At 47.8% G+C, this 20,382-nt stretch overlaps 1 protein-coding gene across 7 annotated transcripts in view; it reads right to left on the bottom strand.

Annotated features, from left to right (window-relative positions):
• The window catches only part of FAM131B (family with sequence similarity 131 member B), a 112,583-nt gene that overhangs the window by 32,485 nt on the left and 59,716 nt on the right, over positions 1-20,382 (bottom strand). The window lies entirely within an intron of this gene.

The following is a 20,382-nucleotide window of genomic DNA, read 5'->3' on the forward strand; positions in this document are numbered from 1 at the left end:
CCCACCTGAACCAGGCCCGGATCCAGGTTGAGTATGCCTTTGGCCACCTCGAGGCATGTTTCCAGTGTCTGCTGACCCCCCTGGATGAGGGGGAGCACAACATCCCCGAGGTGGTGACTGCATGTTGTGTCCTCCACAACATTGCAGAGAGGAAGGGGGAGGCCTTCCTCCTGGGGTGAGGGGCTGACGCTGGCAGCGAGGGGCGAACGTTTGAGCAGCCGAGAACAGCTGCCATCTGCCAGGCCTATCAGGCTGGGGTGCGCATCTGGGAGGCCCTGAGGGAGAGGATCTGTGAAGGATCCCAGTAACTCTCCCCAGGGCCTCCCAAACTAGGGCTTCTGGCTTGCAGCCCTATCCCTTCCCCACCACAACCCCTCCCTTCACCCTTTTCCCTGACCTCTCAATAAACACACACGTTTGATTTTGAAAAAAATGAAGTCTGTATTGATGTAACATTAAGAAAAAGTGGGCAGGGGAAAAGGAGGCTCATAACCTGGGGGAGGAGAGGGCTCATAACCTGGAGGGGGGGGCTCAGGACTGTGAAGTGCATGGGGGCAGCTCGATGGTCCACCTCGGGTGCGGGGACCTCATCGGAGTTGGGGTTGGGTGGGTCCGGGGAGCACAGAGAGGTGGACAGGAAGGGGGGCTGGAGCGGGATCAGGGTTGGCAGTGGGATCAGGGGGATGGGGCATAGGCATCGCATGGGGAGGGAACAGAGGCATAGCGGGGGCGCAGCCGGCAGGGGAATTGGCATAGCAGGGGGCAGGAGGGTGGTAGCCAGTAGCAGTGGCATCAGGCAGGTGTGCCATCATGAGCAACATGACAACACACACGTTGTCACACCGCTGCATCAGCTGGTCCCATGCATGGTTCTGCCACTCCACGTCCTCACGGACCTTGTGCACCAGGGTCTGCTACATGTTGTGCAGGATGCTGATGTGCTGGCACATGAGGTCTTCTTGGGCCCTTGTGCACCTTCAGGCCCCCAGGCTCTGGTAGGTGGCTGTGGTGTGTGACTTGGCCCTCAGTCCCAGCTGGTCCAGCTGTGGAGAACACACAGAGGAAGAGGTGGTCAGTCATCCCTGCAGACATTGTCCCTGAGGCCGTGCCCTCCTCGGTGAGCAGCGACCAACCATCCTTGGGGCAGAGGAGGGGGATGTCCTGGGAGCAAGGCAATGTGTGGCCTGCACAGTGGGCCCTGCCTCATGGGCCCCGACGTACCCAGATGACAATGCTGCCCACTTCCCACTCCCACCCCCACCTCAGCCCACGGACAAGCAGGCCAGAGAAGTGTCCAGCACTGTGATATCCCCTCATGGGTGGCAGAGGAGCCAGGAGCAGCCTGGCCCTCCCTGGGGCCCACACACAAAGGTGTGGCTCCCAGCGCTGTCTGTGGGAGCAACTACTGCCTCACATGTGCGGACATGCCTGTGTGCTGCGTGCAGCAGTCTTTAGTCGGGGGGGTTGTGCCTGCACCCTTGTGGCTAGCTTGCTTTCAGCTGGGGCGCTCCTCCCCTGCATGGCAGGACATGTATGGCCTCCCTTGAGGCTCACCCATTCTCAGGGGCTGCCTGCTATGTCCGCGTGCCACACACTAACGCTGCACGTGATTGCACGAACATGGACCGCAGCACAATGTTCAGCCAGAGAGACACTTGCCCCCCGCCCCTGTGCGCCCACCTCTCCCACCCTCCCTGTGTGTGTGACAAAGTGGAATCACTCACCTGAAGATCCCTCCTAGGCATCAGAGGAGGCCTGGGAGACATCCTGGCTCACTGGCCCAGGCTCAAGGAAGAGGGTCATGGTGTCCGTCTCCTCCTCCTCCGCCTCCAGCTGGCCCTGGTCCTCCTGCTCCTCCTCCGTTGAGATGATGGGGGTCTCCAGGTCGGAGTCCATGAGGATGGGTGGGAAAGATGTTTCCCCATCCCCTGGGATCCGGTACAATTCGTCAAAGTATGAGCAGGTGTGGTGTCCTGCCCCTGGGTGCAAACTGCGCTCTGTGGCCTGGACATATCCCTGGCAGAGCTCCTTCACCTTACTCTGGACCTGTTCCAAGGTCCAGGGTAGATGTCCACACTTGGCCTGGGATACAGCCATCCAGCCATAAATGTCCACATTGCGGCTCTTGGAGCGGAGATCCTGCAAGGTCTCCTGCTCAACTCACAGCTCAAGGAGGGACAGGATCTCTGGTCCAGACCAGGAGGGTGCCCACTTCTTGGTCCCCCTGGGTGGGTTCTGGGACCCCAGAGCTGCTCCCTGTGAGGGCCATCGGGCTCTTGGGGGGCTTGTGGCTGTGCCATGGGTGGCAAGACCTGTGGCAGGGAAAACCGTGTGGTGAGCCGGATTCCTGCCACAAGGCTTGTCCAGGGTGTCTGCAGCTGTAAGAGGAGCCAGGAGACAGGAACTCTAGAGTTGTGATTACTTTGTATGGAGTGGCCACCTGGGCATCTGTGCTATTTGTGGGAGGTCTCTTCTTTCGAAAAAAATAAAACCCTCCTCCCCCTCCACATACACCTTTTTCCGAAAGAGCTCTTTTGGAAAACACGGTCTTCCCCAGAGAGAGGAGTACCAACATTGGAAAAAGCTTTCTATTCTTTCGATTTACTTTTGAAAGAATGCAATTACAGTATGGATGTTCCACAAGTTTTGTCAGAAAAACAGCCGTTTTTCTGACAAAACTCTGTGGTGTAGCCATACTCTTAGGGTATGTCTACACTACCACCCTAGTTCGAACTAGGGTGGTTAATATAGGCAACCGGAGTTGCAAATGAAGCCCGGGATTTGAATTTCCCGGGCTTCATTTGCATATTGCCGGGCGTCGCCATTTTTAAATGTCCACTAGTTCGGACTCCATGCCCGCGGCTACACGTGGCATAAACTAGGTAGTTTGGATTAGGCTTCCTATTTCAAACTACCATTACTCATTGTAGACATACCCTTAGGGTACGTCTAGACTACCGCGTTTTGTCGACGGAAGTTTTGTCGACAGATACTGTCGACAAAACTTCCGTCGACAATTTGCGTCCAGACACATGGAGTTCTGTCGACAAAGCAAGCCGCTTTGTCGACAGAAATCCGTAGTCTGTACGCAGTGTTACAGGCAATAACACCTTCTGTCGACAGAGTTCTGTCGACAGAAAGTGTTATGCCTCGTAAAATGAGGTATACCAGCGTCGACAAAACCGCGGAGTTCTGTCGACGTTATGTCGACAGAACTCCGCGGTAATGTAGACGCTGGTATTGTTTTGTCAACAAAAGTCCACTTTTGTCGACAAAACTAGGTAGTCTAGACACACCCTTAGAGACTAACAAAACATGGAGATGGGATCATGAGTTTTTGTGGGCACAACCCACTCCTTCAGATTAATGGAGTTAAGGGGTTAGTATGAAGTCAGAAAGTTGTCAACAGCAGAGGGCTGCAGAGAGGGAGTCTACAGTCACAGAGGAAGAAACCTTGAAGATCCTAGCCCTGAAAGGAGAGTTAACCCAGAGAAATTATGAGGAAGAGAGGCTGGGTAGGAAGAAGACCAGGGAAAGAGCAGCATGTAGTGGCACTGGCAGAGTTTAACTGCTGGTTACAGAGTCCCAGGGTGGGAACCCAGTGGAGAGGGAGGGCCTGGATTTCCAATGGCACTGAACCTAGAAGACCATTTAAGACAGTGTATGGACAACTTGTCCGGTGGGACTTTGCTCCATCTTCATAACCCAGCCATCCATCTAGGTCACTAGATAGCCCTCCTTTTCTGGAGTAACATTCTGAGTCACAAAAAAAGAAGGGCCATAGCCCCAGCAACTAGCAGAAGGAGGTGCTGGACTAGGTGAGTGCCCATTCCCAGACCTAGCCAAAAGGAGGTGTGCCTGCAGTGAGTGGAGTCCTTTACACTTCCCCAACATAATTCCTAAAGCAGATTTTTAAAATAAATCCAATCCTGATTTGAGAATCCACCACAAACTTTGGTAAATTCTTCCATAGTTAATTACCTTTAGGCTGTGTCTAGACTGCATCCCTTTTCCGTAAAAGGGATGCAAATTAGACACATCACAATTGCAAATGAAGTAGGGATTTAAATCCCCCCCGCTTCATTTGTAAACATGGCTGCCACTTTTTTCCGGCAAAGCTCCGAGCCGGAAAAAAGCAGCAGCCATTTTTATGCTAATGAAACGGGGGGGATTTAAATCCCTGCTTCATTTGCAACTGCGATGTGTCTAATTTGCATCCCTTTTACGGAAAAGGGATGCACAGTCTAGACACAGCCTTATTGTTTAAAGATTATATCTTTTATTGCCAGTCTGAATTTGTCTAGCTTCAATTTCCAGGCACTGGCTCTGGTTGTACCTCTCTGCTTGACTGAAAAGCCATCTGTTAAATATGTGTGCCCCAGTAGGTACTTACAGATGGCGATCAAGTCACCCTTAACTTTCTCTTTTTGTTAAGCTAAAAAGCTGGAGCTCCTTGATTCTATCACTATAACACACGTTTTCTTATCCCTTAATCATTCTTGTGGCTCTTCTCTGAACTCTCTCCAGTTCACCAGCTTCCTTCATGGATTGTGGGACCCAGAACTGGACTCAGTACTCCAGCAGTGATCACAGCAATGCCCATTTTGAATGTAATCAGGTCGTGATCATTGGTCCCTATAGCAACCACCAACTTCCAGTCCAGTGAGTGATTCATCTTCATCTATCATAAAGAAGCCCAAAACAGTTACCTGGTGTTGGCTCAAATACCTTTTATGTTAGGCAGCTATCTATTGTTTACAAAAGTAGCCCCCTGCACATTGATCCCTGTGTCGTAGAGACACTGTGCCTCGGAGTTACCCATATTTCTAACACAGGTAACAGTATCATTAGTGAGGAGTGCCACTCCTCACCTTTTTCACCTACTCTGATTTCCTGCACAGGCTGTTGTATTCATGCCATACATGCAGCAGAGTTCAACGGAAACATAAAATACTCTAGCCAGAGAGTTGCAGTGAAACACTATTTCTTAACATTCAGAATGATAACACCAAAGAACCCCATGACTGGGAGAGACAAAGCAGTCTGCTCCCGAAGGCAGAGAGGCACAGCTTTCCCCATTTTATGATAGGATGGCTCTTTTCAGATCCACTGCTGCTAGGCCCATATTACAGCCTTCCCTACAGGGAACCCATAGCTCTCAAGCAGGACCAGGAATAACCCCCAGCATTTAAAGTGATAACTTACAATTTCAATTTCGTTTTCAGTTGCTACTGTTGTTACTAGTTATTTAAAAATTCTAATCCAGGGTGAGGAACTTCAGGCCCAGGGGCTAGATAGGGTTGCCAGATGGTTGAAACAAAAATACCGAACACTCCCCCATCCCCCAAAATAAACACAGAGAAAAAATTCTATTGAAGGAAAAAAAAGGGGGGGGGGAACCAAAGCTGTTGAACAGAAAGAAAAAAAAAAGACTCCAAGACCATTTTGTGCTGGCAGCCTTGCAGAACCAGGTAACCATGGGGGCTGGGGGGTTGGGAACCATAGGGGAATTCGAGGGGGGGAAAGCAAGTTGCTTCTCAGTTTAAATCTCTGTGGTAATCACAGGGATAGGATCACTGCTAGGGTTACCAGGTAGTCATAAAAAAAAAATACCGGACACGCTTCATGGGACCAGCCAGGAGAGGAGCGGTGCTGGCCAGGAAGGGGGGTGGGCGGGAAACAGAGCTAACGGGGGGCAACTGGTCTGGCCAGGGGAGATGGGGGGGCCAATGGGAAACAGGGCTGGTTGGTGGGGGGGGGGGTCGAGCGGCACGGGGCTGGCCGCGGGATATCGGGGGAAGGGGGCCGGCGGGGGCAGAACTGGCCAGGGGAGCTCAGGAGGAGGGGAGAACTGGCCGCCAGAAGCAGGGCTGGAGGGTGCAGCGGGGCTGGCCGGAGAAGATCCAGAGCAGGAACCAGCCAGCAGGATGCAGAGCTGGCGGAGGGGGCAGGGGAGTGTATCAGCCGCGCGAGTCAGTCCGGCTGCAGCTCTACAACGCACTTGACCAGTGCACAGGAACATGGACTGGGCTGCCCCAGCTCCTCACATGCAACCAGGGCTCCCAGCACCGATCGCGCCCTGCCCCCCAGTCACTCCCCCCGCCCCCGCCAGGCTTCCGTCCGGTGCCCATCAGGAAAACCAGGAAATACCGAGATTGCACATGGGCCCTCTGGGCCCAAAAAACAGACTGTCTGATAGAAAACCGGCCACCTGGCAACCCTAGGGCCAGATGCAGCCCCGATTTGCATGGATCCAGCTCCCAAGGCTCATGACCCCTCCCTCAGCTTTGGGAAGCTGGTGCTCCAGCCTTCCCCCTGCCCCGCTGCCCCACTACAGGGCTGAAGCAGACCAAATCTATTAGACTGGAGCGTCTTTCTCAGTCAGTGAGGGTTAGTTTTGGTTTGGGTTTTTTTTTTCTTTTCTTCTCACTTGTGTGCGGCCCCCCAACTGATTTTGAGTCAGTGGCCCCCAGCCCAAAAAAGTTTCCCCATCCCTGCTGTAATCACATGAATTGTCCCAGCAGGTTTCAGCAGTGCCAATCATATCAAATTTCTTCTAATCAATGGAATTTGCATTTTCTCTTGCTGGTTACCCAGATTCTTAGCACTGGGGGAGAGTCTGGTGTGGCCGGCTGTGACACAGAGAGGAAGCGGAGGAGATAGGTGACAGTGAAGGGAACCAGGGAACCAACCTGCTGACATTCACTGTACAGAAAAATACTCAGTCCTTTCAGAAAGCTGAAGTTTACTTAAGCTAAAACTAAAAGGAATCTGATGCAAAGCACGTATTGTCCAGGAACCCATTCTTCCCCTCTCTCCCGGCTTCTCTGTAATACACTAAGAGACATGGGGGACAGGGAGGTAGGGAGAGACACACTCACCATGCAGCTGTTCCATCTCACATTCAAAACATTCTTCCACCCAGCCGTGTAATTAGGACCTAGCATTTTAACTGCGTCCCCAAGCCATGCTACGGTCTGAGGCCGAGAAGAGCAGAAACAGATGGGGGGAACATGGTTAAAAGACAAGTGAGGTTTCAGCATTGTATGATGATACTGACTGGCATGTTAGATTTTAGACGCAGACACATTTCAATAGAGAGGAGTCAGGCCTAGAGTATGATGGGTATGAGGAGGAGTCTCTCTTGAAACAGTGCAGTGCTCAGCTCTGGCTGGCAGGATTGCTAACAGAAGCTAGGAATCGCATCCTGTTAACACAGGGTCTCCCCTAAAGCCTGGCCTGACAATCACAGTCATGGAAAGGACTGCTGGCTACACTATAGCTCTCGTCGTCCATGCTGATTAAATAAAACTCAAAACAAAAACAAAAAAATCACAGCTCCACAGGAGACAAATCACAGACACCCAAAGAAAACAGTAAACCCTCCACACCACAGATTCCCTCCCCTCCTGCCACTCCTCTGGTTTATTCTCTAACAGGAATGCATCTCTCCTAGCAAACACAACTTTTTATTGCAGGGTTTTCCAAAATGGGGGTTGTGAACCCTCTCATGGGGGGTTGTGAGCTGACAGCTGCCACCCACTGAAGCCTGCTTTGCCACTAGCAATTATAATAGTGTAAAATATAAAACAATGTGTTTTTAAGTTATATGGGGGGGCTCACACTCCGAGACTTGCAGTGTGAATGAGGTCGCCAATACAAAGTTTGAGAACCACTACTTTATCACTATGTAAAGCCTACCAAGTCACCCCAGACCTCTCCCCAGCTTCCCCCCACTCTTTGCTTTGCACATCTCAGCTACAGCAAGTACTTTCAGTATAGCCCAGTGTGGGATGGGGTAGAGTAGCCACCTGCCCAGGGCTTGGTCTACACACTTAAAAGCTTGTGCAGCCACAGTAGGGCTGTGTCTAAACTACATGTCTTTTTCGATAAAGGGATGTAGATTAGACACGTCGATATTGCAAATGAAGCCGGGATTTAAATATCCCGCACTCCATGTGCATAAAAGCGGTTACCGCTTTTTTTCGAAAGGGGGCTTTTTCGGGAAAAAAAAACCCGACAGTTTAGATGGGGCATTTTCGACAGAAATGCCCCCTTTTGAAAGATCCTGTACTCCTCATTTTTTGTACAGGATCTTTCAAAAGGGGGCATTCCTGTTGAAAATGCCCCGTCTAAACTGCTGGGGGGAGGGGTTTTTTTTCCCCAAAAAAGCCCTGTTTCGAATAAAAGTGGCAACTGCCATTAAATCATTTGCAATATCGATGTGCCTAATCTACATCCCTTTATCGAAAAAGGGATGTAGTTTATATACAGCTTAGGAGCGCTGGAAGAGAGCTCTCTCAGGCTATGTCTACACTACCAGACTATTTATTTCAACATCATAATTCCCAAAATAATTATTTCAAAATAAGCATATTCCTCTTCACAAGCAGGAGTTGTTACTTCGAAATAAGAAGCCCCTTACTTCAAAATAACAGGCGGGGTAGTACGGACGCTCCCCAGTGCAGACATGTCCTCAGTGCTCTGCTAGCCACCTGCAGGAAGACAGTAGCCAACAGCCCTGAGAGTGAAGCAGTCAGTTCTGTAACCTAGTTCACACTGGCACTTTGCAGTGCTGTGAGTTGCTGTGCTCAGGAGGTGGCGGAGAGGGGATGTGTTTTTCCACACCCATGAGCCAGAAAGTTACAGCGCTGCAAAGCACCAGTGTAAACTTAGCCCAGGATTCCCCAAGATTGTCCCTTTCGGAAGGTAGCAATCACACTGCCAACTGGACAGTTTTATGGGATCAGGATCATTCCTGGTGTACCAGTTTTTAGTAAACCTACCATGGGATTTTGATGATGCTATATTTGATCTGGGCAAGAGATCAGTTTGGGTTCTGTTTGAAATCTCTGTATGAGTGGGTAAAGCAGCAGCTTATTACAGAGTAGATTATCTCCATTAAAGTATCACCAGCTCTTACAATAATTTTTTTTAAGTCTCATAAATTCAGTGTTTTCCTTAAAGCTTTAGCTCCTGAAGTCCTGAAAACAAACAAGAATTTCAGCTTTCATTTAAAAAAAGCTTTCATGTCTCATAATTGCAAAAAAGGGCTTGAAAACATGAACCCAAAAGACTCCAACACCTAAAGAATCAGAATAAATCTTATAAAACCTCATGATTTTTAAGCCATTTGGGGGGTTGTCAAGACTGCTATTAGTCTCTGGCTCTCTTTGGAGGTGATACAGATTCTGCTACCCCCTCTGATGGGGTGCAATGTCTCTCAGAGGTCATTTGTGTAAGCAGCACAGGGGAAATGTGCCTGTTGTCATGTTTTTTAGCATACAACCATGTGCTCTTTTTCAGTGATTGCCCTGTTTCCTCCCTTACTAGGAACCAACATGGAGTTGCTGCTCTCAAAAGAGTGAAATAACTACAAAGATGCCTGGCACATAGGCAGCGGGTAAAAGAAGGAAAGGCTCTGTGCACCTTCCTCCATTCGTACAGTGGCCATGAACAATCTGATCCAGTGATGGCAGCAGCTGGGACTGGAAAGGGGTGCAAACAAGGCTAGTTAAAGCTTGTTTAACTCCCACTTCATAAGAACATAAGAACATATGAACGGCCGTACTGGGTCAGACCAAAGATACTTCTAGCCCAGTATCATGTCTACCGACAGTGGCCAGCACCAGATGCCCCAGAGAGGGTGGACTGAAGACAATGATCAAGTGATTTTTCTCCTGCCATCCCTCTCCAGCCTCTGACAAACAGAGGCCAAGGACACCATTTTATCCCCTGGCTAATAGCCTGTTATGGACCTAACCTCCATGAAATTATCTAGCTTCTCTTTAAACTCTATTATAGTCCTAGCCTTCACAGCCTCTTCTGGCAAGGAGTTCCACAGGTTGACTACACGCTGTGTGAAGAACTTTATTTTATTAGTTTTAAACCTGCTCCCCATTAATTTCATTTGGTGTCCTCTAGTTCTTCTATTTAGGGAACTAATAAATAACTTTTCTTTATCAGCCCTCTCCACACCACTCATGATTTTATAGACCTCTATCATATCCCCCCTCAGTCTCCTCTTTTCTAAACTGAAAAGTCCCAGTTTGGACTGAAAAGTCCAAACCCCTAATCATTTTAGTTGCCCTTTTCTGAACCCTTTCCAAGGCCAAAATATCTTTTTTGAGGTGAGGAGACCACATCTGTACACAGTATTCAAGATGCGGGCGTACCATAGTTTTATGCAGGGACAGTAAGATATTCTGGGTCTTATTTACTATCCCTTTCCTAATAATTCCTAGCAACCTATTTGCCTTTTTGACCGCCGCTGCACACTGTGTAGAAGTTCTCAGAGAACTGTCCACGATAACTCCAAGATCTCTTTCCTGATTTGTCGTAGCCAAATTAGCCCCCATCATACTGTACGTATAGTTGGGGTTATTTTTCCCGATGTGCATTACTTTACACTTATCCACATTAAATTTCATTTGCCATTTTGTTGCCCAATCACTCAGTTTGGTGAGATCTTCTTGGAGTCCCTCACAGTCTAATGGTTTCAAATTTTCTCCTCTAAGGCTGAAATATCCCAAGTTTTGTCTCAATCCAAAGTTTAATGTTATTTATTTATTTAATATTTTATCTTAATTTGTTTTCAAATGAGACATCGGAAACAAGCAAACTTTTGTCACTGGAGAAAAACAACTTTGCATGCAGAAAAATTCCTAATTGACTAAATTGTAAGATGGCAAAACACACCTGTGAGTCCTCCTCCTAGGGGAGGATAATGGAACATTAAAATCAGATTATGTATTTAAACAGTGATTAATTGAATTTCTATTAGAGTTAGGCTCCTTTAAACTCATTGCCTTAAAAACCACACAAGTTATAAGGAATTAACATTTTGTATCACAGACAACTTGCACAAAAGATTAATGCTGGATTGCTAGGTATCTGTAAAAATCCTTGCAAATCTCAAAAGCTTCATGCATTTTTATACCATTATTTTTCTGTAATTTCACACCAAAAAGTGCCTTATCACTTATTTTCTGGATGAAATATTTCAGTCACCCCCTCATGGAACAGAAGCAATAATATGTGACCAACGGCAAACTAGAAATAAACAATAGTCAAAATGAAAAATTATCAGTCCAAATTATTCCGTCAACAAATGGAGAAAATTAACACATTGGCAAGAAATCAGAATCAGTTTGTGAACATTTAAAGCACAGAAATTACATACAAAAATCTGCGTTAATAAAATGTTAATGCTACAAGGAGCAAGAGAAGGTAACCCTTCTATGTGGTCAGGCCAGGGATATCCTCTGCTGTCAAAAGTCAGGAATAGTTTCAGATTTCCTTTCAGGAGAAACAACCAAAATAGCATTAAATCACAGAGCTAACTTCTGCTCTCAATCACTGAACTTAATTGGATTGCACCAAGGTAAATGGGAGGCATGTTTATCACATGATGTGGGATAAAATGAATTTTCTATTTAAAAAAAATGTTAGTCTTTGCCTTATGGCTGTGTTTTTCTAGCTTCTTTCCTTTTTCCCTCATTCTTCATGTTTCCTTCTATATTTTAATGTCCTTTTCTTTGCTCTTTCATCTTCAATGCACAAGCTTTTGTTTTTCTTTCTAAAATATTCTTTTCCTTCAAGATGTTTTTCTTTTCTGATCTTTACTTTTTCCCCTTTAGATGTTCTCTCTCTGCCCTCCTTAGCTACCTCTATATTGATCTCTCCCAGTCATTATATCTCTGTAACCCATCACTAGTTCCAGTCTCTGTCTTCCACTCCACCAATAGCACAGGTATTGCTCACCCTACATACAAAGTTGATGAGAGCATTTTAAAGGGTGAATGGGTCACACAGCTAATTTGAAGGTGTCACCTTCCAAGTGTGAGCGAGCTGATTGCCCTGTTAAAATGATAAGCCACCAGAAAATGGAAGAAAACCGAGTTTATGATCTTTTTTGTTTCTCTATATTGTAGAAGGAAGGCCTCAAATGGGTTATCATTTTGTTTTTGAGTTTGTTTGTTGTTGAAGCTATTCTTTTTAGAATCTTCTTGGGGTTTTTCCAGTAGTTTTTTTACCTTAGAAAGTCAGATCTTTTCCTGAAAAACTCTACAGATGACTGGAGAATTAGTAGAATGTGGATGTGGAATCACAGGTAAAAAAAAATGAAAGCAGTGCAACTGAGATTGGAGAGGGTTTTGAGTCAGAATGATTATTCAAAGCTTTTCTTTTCTTTTTAAGGAAGGGGTCTGTTCTGTTTTTGTTGAACATGAATTTAACTCAGACATTGGTCAAACATTTTAATAAAAATCTCTTTATTAACAGTGTAACAGCAGTAATGGGCAGGGAAGCTCCAATTCAAGTTCTCTGGTCTTTCATCAAACCAAGAAAAGCTAAAATTCCTAGAATTTCTAAGGTAAATACCATCTTTAAAAAGGAAACCAGTACATCATAAAGAAGCAAAACATATAACAAAATAAAAAAGGAGCTGGGGTATCACAAAAATTAGTTTCCCTTTTGAAGCTCACATTTCAAATAAAAGTTAAAGCTCCCAAAGCAATGTGAACTTGGCCACATTGTGACAAATGTCATGGAATATCCAAGGGCTAGACTGGATAAATCTATCTCACCGTGTCCATTTTATATTACTGCCCATGGCCAAAGCTGTCACATGCTGTGCCATATGTCCTGACAGGGATTTTCTTTGTAAGTAGTTTTTTTATTTTTTCTAGTGATTTTCTTCTATTTCTGTCTTTTTTTGTGTGTCTTTTGTATTTTTTAGGAATACTATCCTATTTTAAATTTCTCTTCTGCCATAACATTTACAAATCCATCCTCTTCGAGTTTCTAATGGGCAGTATGTTTCTCAGTTCCTATTTCCAGTCCAATCACTGATGCTATATTTGATAAATCTGCCTGTGTTTTCTTCATTTGAGTCTAATAAAGTCATCTGTCCTGGGCCCAGTCTCTTCCAACCCTTATCTTCTATGAATGAGGAAATGTATGTTGCTTTGATTGCAATGGCACCAGAAACAGAATATTCTCTTTTGAAGATTGTCTCAACTCAGTGCTACATTTCCACCATTGATGGAAACATTCCTATATTGAAAATGGGCCCAATTTTCCTCTCACTTATACTGATAGAACAGCCTTTATTTCAGAGGTAATGTTCCCGATCAAATACCAGGTAGCTGGCATTTATTTGCAGATTTGCAAATGCAGCTTTTATGGGGTTTGGTCACATATAATCAAGGTTTTACCAAAATTAATGGCCCATTTTGGTCAATTTTACAGTCATAGAATAATAAAAATAATAAATTATATTATTTCAGCTACAGGCAGTCCCCGGGTTACATGGATTCGACTTACATCAGATCCCTACTTACAAACGGGGTGAGGCAACCCCGCACTAGCTGCTTCCCCCCAGCAGACCAGGGACACGCCAAGCTAGCGCTCCCACAGCAGACCAGGGAGACGCGGAGCAGCTTTTCTCAGCAGACACTTCAGCTTGAGAATAAAGGACTGAGGGAAGTGAGGTGTGGGAGAATAAAACTGAGCTCTGGAGAAATGTTTGGCTAGAGTTTCCCCTACAATATGTACCAGTTCCGACTTACATACAAATTCAACTTAAGAACAAACCTACAGTCCCTATCTTGTATGTAACCCGGGGACTGCCTGTATTTAAATGTGACATTTCATGGAGTCGTAATTGTAGGGGTCCTGACCAATGTTTTCTCTAATCTTTTCCATCCATGTGCAAAATAAATTGTATGTGCACTAAGGCATGTGTGAATGTGCACCATCAGTAAAAACAAAACCTAACTGTGGGTGCTTTGCTAAATTAGCTGGGTGGCATTTTAACCTCTTCTGAGACACTGCACAAGCACCCAGCTGACAGGGAACCCTCACTAGTCTTGACCCAAAAAGGAGTCACGAGGTTATTGTTGGGGGATTTGCAGTACTGACACCCTTGCTTCTGTTCTGCTTCTGGCAGAATACTGCCTTCAGAGCTGGGCACACTCTCTGGGAGTATGTCTACACTACAAAGTTAGTTCGAACTAACAGACGTTAGTTCGAACTAACTTTAATAGGCACTACACTAGCGCTCCGCTAGTTCGAATTTAATTCGAACTAGCGGAGCGCTTAGTTCGAACTAGGTAAACCTCATTTTATGAGGATTAAGCCTAGTTCGAACTAGCTAGTTCGAATTAAGGGCTGTGTAGACCCTTAATTCAAACTAGTGGGAGGCTAAGGCTTCCCAGGTTTCCCTGGTGGCCACTCTGGCCAACACCAGGGAAACTCTATGCCCCCCTCCCGGCCCCGGACCCCTTAAAGGGGCACGGGCTGGCTACGGTGCCTGTGCCAGGTGCAAGCCTGCCAGCACCCAGCCAGCAGTCCCTGCACCTGGCACGGATCGAGCCAGCCACCCGATGCCCCTCAGCCCTCCCCCTCTTCCCGGGACCAGGCTGGCGGCTCCCGGGAGCTTGCCCGGGACCGCAAGAGGCGGGCACCCGCCTGGGCTAGTGCGGACATCGTGGACCTCGTCCACGATCTCCGCACTAGGCACAGGAAGGTGGCCGTCTAGGGCAGGAGACCTGCCAGCCTGGCCACCCAGGAGCAGGAGTGCATGAAAATCAAGGTGGTCCACTGAGACCCCCGACCCTGAGCCCTGAGCTTACAATGGCCGTCCTGGGTCAGACCAAAGGTCCAACTAGCCCAGTAGCCTGTCTGCCGACAGCGGCCAACCTTAGGGACCCTGGAGGGGATGGACCGGAGACAGTGACCAAGTCATTTGTCTCGTGCCATCCCTCTCCAGCCTTCCACAAACTTTGGGCAGGGACACCACTCCAACCCCCAGGCTAATACCACTCCATGGACCCAACCTCCCTCACTTGATCTCACTTCCCTTTAAACTCTGTTCTAGTTCTAGCCTTCACAGCCTCCTGCAGCAAGGAGTTCCACAGGTTGACTCTTTGCTTTGTGAAGAACAACTTTCTGTTACTAGTTTGAAACCTGTTACCCATTCCTTTCCTTTGGTGTCCTCTAGTCCTTCTTTATGGGAACTAATGAAGAACTTTTCTGAATGCACCCTCTCCACCCAACTCCTGCTTTTTAGAGACCTCTATCCTGTCCCCCCTCCGTCTCCTCTTTTCTAAGCTGAAAAGTCCCAGTCTCTTTAGCCTCTCTTCATATGGGACCTGTTCCCAATCCCTGATCATTTTAGTTGCCCTCCCCTCTCCCAGCCTCTCTCTTTCCCTCTCCCACCTCCTTTTCCCAGTCTCCCCCAGTTTGTTCAATAAAGACAGATTCCATTTTTGAACACTATTGTCCTTTATTTTGTACATCAATAAGAAGGGGGGCTAGGGAAGGGTAAGTGGAAGGAGGTGAGGGAGGAATGGGGTACGAGCCCCCGATTGGGAAGGACTGGGCTGGTTCTGTGGGCTTCTGGGGGTGGAAGCTCTCCTGCAGCCCCCCAATTGCCCCCTCTCCCCAGATGGCAGCCTGCGGCAAGTGCAGCCGGTCTGATGGCCGAGTGGTGTGATGTGCCCAATGTGGGCACTCCGGGTACTCCAAGCCAGGACTGGTTTTCAAGCGGGGCACCCCTGAGAACTGTCTGTCCGGGGTAGGGGTCGGGACCCTTTAAGCACAGCCCTCGGCTAGCCTGAGACAGCATCTCCACGCTCTAAGTAATCCTCTGATGCCCTGCCGGCACTGCTTCCGGCCATCCTTAAGCCCTGTTCAGGGTCCACTCAATGTGGACATGCTAGTTCGAATTAGCAAAACGCTAATTCGAACTAGTTTTTAGTTCTAGACGCGTTAGTTCAAATTATCTTAGTTCGAATTAACTAATTCGAACTAAGTTAGTTCGAATTAGCGCTGTAGTGTAGACGTACCCTGGCTACCCAGCTCCGAAGGGAGCACAGAAATCCCAGCTGGAGTATAGACATATCCTTTGACAAGTCTACCACAGACTTTATCCATCTCCACTTGGTTTAGTAGGAATTTTGCCATTTAATCGTTCCCCAGAAGCCATCCTTCCTCCCCAACACCTCCTCCTTCCCAAACATTCAGACCATAAACTATGTACAGGCAGTCCCCGGGTTACATGGATCCGACTTACATCGGATCCCTACTTACAAACGGGGTGAGGCAACCCCGCACTAGCTGCTTCCCCCCAGCAGACCAGGGAGACACGAAGCCAATGCCAGCCCCCCCCCCCCCCCCAGCAGACCAGGGAGACACAAAGCGGTTTTTCTCAGCAAACACCTCAGCTTGAGAATAAAGGACTGAGGGAAGTGAGGTGTGGGAGAATAAAACTGAGCTCTGGAGAAATGTTTGGTTAGAGTTTCCCCTACAATATGTACCAGTTCCGACTTACATACAAATTCAACTTAAGAACAAACCTACAGTCCCTATCTTGTCCGTAACACGGGGACTGCCTGTATTACCTTCCATTCAGCCCTCTCTGTAGACTAGACCAATCAACCAGCTTGTGTCTAAATCTTGCCACTGCTTTCTACTAGGGATGTAATAGTGTAGCCAATTAACCAATAAGCAAAAGCTTATAGGTTAAATGCTTTAGACTACATGCATCCGCCCAACCCACCCCCAGTACATTTTTAGCAGGCTGGCCAGCAGCCTAGCTCAGTCCTGGTTTGCACTGGGTCCTGGACCTACCCCCACAGCGGCTCTGCATTTAAAGTGTATTAGGAGCCAAGCAGGCAGGCAGCCCTGCTCACTTCTGGTTCATGCTTGGTCCAGGAGCTCAAACTCCTCCCCCGCAGACAGGGGCTACCTGGGGACTATAGAATAGTCGAGTAACCAATAAGAATTCATGAGGTTAATTGACTATTCAATTAACCGATATTTACCATCCCTACTTTCTATACAACATTGCTAATATCTGACCTTTTCTTTCAGTTCACATGGCTGAAACTCCAGTTCAGGCCCCCATTATCTTGCACCTTGACCACTGCAACATTCTCCTATTTTGCTTTTAATAAATTCATCCCTCCGGTTAATCCAAAATGCTACTGCTAAAATCATCTGTTTGCATCCCATCACTGGTCCTACATTTCCCCTGCTTCAGACAGAATTTGACTTTCCCTTTTAAGGCCCTTCCTGGTTTAGTCCCACCTAACTCTAATATGTAACTGAGCTATTGCCTCCCACCTCTCTCCTGCCAATAATATTAATTTTCTCTCACGCCCTTTTGCACCCTTCCCCATGGGAGGTGCTCTCCACAATGCCTCCTTCATCCATGGCCCCCCTTCCAATCTCACCTTCAAATTCACCTTGGCTGTGTCTAGACTGGCCAGTTTTTCCAGAAAATCAGCCGCTTTTCTGGAAAAACTTGCCAGCTGTCTACACTGGCCGCTTGAATTTCCGCAAAAGCACTGACTTCCAACTGTAGGAAATCAGTGCTTTTTGCGGAAATACCATGCTGCTCCTGTTCGGGCAAAAGTCCTTTTTGCGCAAAAATTTTGCGCAAAAGGGCCAGTGTAGACAGCTGATATTTGTTTTGCGCAAAAAAGCCCCGATCGCAAAAATGGCAATCGGGGCTTTTTTGCGCAAAAGCGCGTCTAGATTGGCCACAGACGCTTTTCTTCAAAAAGTGCTTTTGTGGAAAAGTGTCCGTGCCAATCTAGACGCTCTTTTCCAAAAATGCTTTTAACGGAAAACTTTTCCGTTAAAAGCATTTCCGGAAAATCATGCCAGTCTAGATGTAGCCCTCTTGTATGAGGCCTACAGTGATTCCTGACAATGGTCAGGCAGTTAGTCTGTTAATGACCACTGCTTTCTATACTGAATATGAGCATTCCCACCATTGCCTCTCTCTTCCCTTTGTTGGTTTGTGATATGCCAGTATCATAAGCACAGGGAGACAGGCTCTGTCTTTATGACATGTGTGCACAGAGCCTAGAAGGATGGGGCCTACTTTCCTCACCAAGAGTGCAATATAAATAATAAACAATAATAATGATTACAACAAGAATGGAATTGCACCCTCAGAGGCCCATTTGTGCCAGAGGTAGGGATGGTCTTTGATGAAGATTTAATTACATATGCTCCACATCATGGTAAGCTGTGTCAAAAGCAAACAGATCTAACATTATCATAAGGAGAATATTTCACATTTCTATAACACTCTTTCAGCCTCCCACCGTATTCCTGCAGCAAGTTACAGAAGTAAGGCCTGGATGAATGGACTACACACGTGCTCAACAGGTAGTGAGCAAAGGGATGTCCTGTAGAAAAGGCTTTTGTATGAAATGTAAAATGTATGTTCTGACAACAAGGGCTGTTGCTAAACAGCATGTTACAAGAGCCCCAGAGTCAAAGCTAAATTCTAATCTTAGAAACTATATTTTTCCTGCTTAAAATGTTCCTGTCTATTCCATTTTAATCCAAACCCAGATTTAAGAAGACCATGTGAAGTGACACTAGCCAGCACAAGCTGTGCTAGTCAGTCGGGGAGCTAGACAAATGCAGAGGCTCACAGGGTCTGCCTTTGACCAGCGGACTGAAGGAATTTCTTCACAGCTGTCTGGAATCAGGGCCTGCAGCAGAGCTCGTCTCCAGGCAGTCCCATCGTACATCTGGCCTGAAGCAGGCTGCCTGATTGACCATGCAACTTGATTAGCCGTAGGGACCAGCAAGCCGGCTCTTAAACCAGCTGCTGCAGCAGCTCCCTGGCTCCACTGGGCTCATGCCCACAACTATGATAATGTGTTCCTGCTGCCCTTGCCTTGCACCCTCCTTCTGTGCTGCACTGCTGCTCCAGGTCCTTCCCTCTGACTTGACCCTTGCCTTTGGCTCCTGATTATAGAATCCAGCTTGACTGTTGGCTCCAGCTTCTGACTACTGCTCCAGGTCTCACCTAGTACCTGGTTAGTGACACCTGCTCCTACCACTGGCCTAGATTGCTCCCATCCCAGCTGGATGACAGATTGAGCAGTCCCTCAAAGTAGGGGCAGGGACCATTGGCACAAGCCTGAACCCTACTATGTCCCCGTGGAACTGGTGAACATTGTCCAGAACTTGCAAGTGCAAGTGACAGCCCTGCCATCAGAGACTGCAGCCCTGAGGCACAGGTTGCTCTGCTGGCTCCTCCTACTTCACCCTCCCTGGAGTCAAAGATCCTGCTGCCTGACAAACCTGATAGAGATCAGGACAAGTTTTTTGGGTTCCTGATAGGGTTGCCAGGTGTCCAGTTTTGAACCAGACAGTCCGGTATTTGAGCTTTCTGTCTGGGAAAGAAATGGAGAAAATACCAGACATATAAATGTCTGGTATTTTCTAATTAAGTAAGTTTTATTATTATGACTATCAGTACGTAGTTGTGCACTGCCTGTCTGGTAGACGTGCTCACGTTGCATTAGTCACACTGCGTGAGCATGTCTACCAGCCAGGCAGTACGTAACTACGCAGTAGAGAGGAGGGGGGTGGGGTGGGATGGAATCCCCGGGCCAGACGCACTCGTGCTCTGCTGGGGCCATGCGTGGGATGAGCAGCAACCCGGGATCTGAGTGTGTCCAGGCCAGCCCCACCCCCCACTGGCTGATTCTCTCCCCCTGACCTCCTCCCGGCCAGCCCCACTCTGCTAGCCAGTTCCACCCAGCTCTTCCCCCCCAGCCAGCCCCGCACCCCGCTGGCCAATTCTCTCCCCCAACCTCCTCCCGGCCAGCCCTGCTCCCCCCGATCTCCCCCGGCCAGCCCCATTCCCCCTGACCTCCTCCCAGCCAGCCCCACTCCTCTCCTGGCCTGGCCACCCCATCTGAGATCAAGTGTGTCCGGTATTTTTTTGAAGCCATCTAGTAACCCTAGTTCCTGAACCAGTGCTGGCTCCTGTTCTTCCTGACCGTTCCCCATAGACCAGGCCCGTGTGAGGCTCATCTGAAGTGTGTTAACTGGCCTGGGTTTCTCTCTTTCTGGTACCGCCCAGCCTCCTCTTGTGGCAGTTAGAGGAATTCATGCAAGCAATGTCCTTATCTGGAATGACCCCTGAGATGACCCTTCCCTGGCTTCAGCACTCATGCAAGCCAGCCAGTTTGCCCGCACCTTTTGGACTCTGAGAAGAACAAGCCGAACTCCTGGCACTAGTGCTTTTATTGTGGGCAACCTGGCTATATTGCCACGGCATGTCCAGTGCACGCTCAATGGAACTGAGGCTGGGAAATGCAAGAGTGGATCCAGACAAGGACGGTCTTCTTTCCCCTCTGATAATTCCCAGAACCCAGTTGCACTTCATGGCCCCAAACCAGTTTCCCATGCAGCTCCAGACACCTCTATTGATTTCACTACTGGTAAGGTCCAAGATTCACTTAGACACACTGGTTGACTCAAGGGGTGTCAGATAACTTTATGGTCTTGAACTTCAGTAAGATCCATGCAGTTCCCACCATATGCAAGGACGGTCCAGAT

Source organism: Pelodiscus sinensis, chromosome 1 (assembly GCF_052426305.1).
Source record: "Pelodiscus sinensis isolate ZL-2025 chromosome 1, ASM5242630v1, whole genome shotgun sequence".
NCBI lineage: Eukaryota > Metazoa > Chordata > Testudines > Trionychidae > Pelodiscus > Pelodiscus sinensis.